At 35.9% G+C, this 2,419-nt stretch overlaps 1 protein-coding gene across 1 annotated transcript in view; it reads left to right on the plus strand.

The window, feature by feature from the left end:
* The first annotated feature begins 1,089 nt into the window (after positions 1–1,089).
* Positions 1,090–2,419, plus strand: part of LOC113805474 (transmembrane protein 45B) — an 11,633-nt gene continuing 10,303 nt past the window's right edge. Inside the window, exon 1 of the mRNA XM_027356478.2 lies at positions 1,090–1,212. The gene's annotated coding sequence lies outside the window, so the exon portion shown is untranslated. The remainder of the gene's footprint in view (positions 1,213–2,419) is intronic.

Raw genomic sequence — 2,419 nt, forward strand, 5'->3', positions numbered from 1 at the left:
TGTGTGTGTGTGTGTGTGTGTGTGCGCGCGCGCGCTTAAATGTCTGTAGGTATATAATGCTCTTTGTATTCCCATTCTTATTGACTGATAACATGAAAAATATATTTCAATTATGGTTGCATGTCCACGCTTAACTTTAAGATAAGTGAATTTCACAGTAACTTTCTCCTCATTCTGGTGAAAAGAAATGCTTCTTCATTTACACTTACATAAAGAATACAAAGACATGTACATAAATATACCACTCCCTGTCACTTACAAGAACACGCACGACGTCTACTCATGCATATCCAATACACATTAAGGTATGCAAGGGGTATATAAACAAGCTACGCATTTGTCGTAAATTATAATTTATTGCGTGCCACTTGTAGAAACGCAGAAAATCATGCATAATTTATTTATCAAGGTCTGTGCGGAGAATACAAACTAACACAAGCACAAACACACACACACAAACACTTGCTTTCGAAACTTTCAGTCATAAATCTTTAAAAGAAGTTTAATCACGATTGCCTATTATCTACAAAACTTGTTGAAACATGATTGGTCAGAGAGGAATAAGGAACAGAGGGGGAGGGAAGACTAGGCAGACCCCTAATGAATTATGAAATACGCCCTTACTACACCCGCGCCTCGCCCCATTCACAAGGATATAGGCTCTTCAGTCCATCGCTCGTTCCCCCTTTGTGCTTATCCACGGCTTTCGCTTAAGGTAAGGAGAGCATAGAGGGCGCAAGAGGAGTATGCAGTTTGTTATATGTGTGGTACTGTGTTTTTTGTTATAGAGCATTGTGCAATTTGTCAATAGGGTAAGGGGGAATAACGGAATATGATGAAGGTTCGGGAGGGTTTGCCAAATAACGCGCAGGTGCGTATGTGTTTTTATAATTATGATTTTTTTGCGTGTTGTTGTTGTTGTTGTTGTTGTTTTGCCTGTATACGCACTTGTTGGCACATTCAGACGCCTTTGTATATACATGCATATTTTATCTGTACGCGCGTATGTCTTTGTACACGCGTATTTCGGGCTCCTTCGCGTTCAATTGATTACAAACGCAGAAGGAGGGGCGGCGGTTGCTCATTGCGAACACGCTCAGTCTGCTTGCGATTCTTTTGTGCATAACACGTCGACTTTAACCCTTTCTCGTCCATTTGAACAGCGGGATCATTTATTCGGAAAGGATGGAGTTTCGCAATTCTCTGTTCTAGGTAAGCAGTTCTCCTATTTAATCTTGCATCTTAAGTGTGATACATACATACATATATATATGCATACATACATGCATACATATAGATATGCGTATATATACATGCATATAGATATACGTATACATGCATACGCATACGTGTATATATATATATATATATATATATATATATATATATATATATATATATATTTATATATTTATATATATATATATGCATATTTATATATATATATATATATATATATATATATATATATATATATATATATATATGTATGTATATGAATATGTATATATATGTAAATATATATATGTGTATATATATGTATGTATATATACATACATACATACACACACACACACACACACCTATATATATATATATATATATATATATATATATATATATATATATATATATATGTATGTATATGAATATGCATATATAATATTTAAATGTATATAAATATATACACGCACATACACACACACACATATATAATATATATATGCATTTGTATATATAAACACACACACACACACACACACACACACACACACACACACACACACACACACACACACACACACACACACACATATATATACATACATCCAAACACACACACACACGCAAGCACGCACAGTCTATAGACATAAGTGAGAGAGGGAGTATAGTTACAACTGATGCCAATCTAAGCTCAACGGCGCAGTGCACTTGGCGCCTTCATCCTTGTTTTGGAAACGCGCGGTGGTCGCTAAGGACAGACGTGCCTCTCAGATGATTCACGATTCACGCACTTATGCTTCCGGAAGGCTGAAATCATCTGAAATTAAGGACAGGGTCAAGAAAGATTTTTTTTTAAACTGCGTACGTGGAAAATGGAAGTTCGCTGATACCACGGTGGTCGTTTGCAATATCACACTTGCGTGAATATAAATTTGTCAAGGAAGCTTAGGCAAGTGGACAATAAAGAATTTAATTTTAAGAAAAGGTGAAGAACTTCAACCAAAACCCAAACAAAGTTATTTTTAGAAACAAACTGTTTTGTGGCAGGATACGGCGACACTCAAAATGCCAGCAATCAATAATATCGGCATTACTTTGTTTTTATTGGAAGTGGAATAGTCGCTCGCACCACATATATATATATTTTTTTTCTACCCCCGGCCCGGTATCGCTCCATTTGTTTCGTGTTGGCAAC

This window comes from Penaeus vannamei, chromosome 31 (genome assembly GCF_042767895.1).
Source record: "Penaeus vannamei isolate JL-2024 chromosome 31, ASM4276789v1, whole genome shotgun sequence".
NCBI classification, from domain to species: domain Eukaryota; kingdom Metazoa; phylum Arthropoda; class Malacostraca; order Decapoda; family Penaeidae; genus Penaeus; species Penaeus vannamei.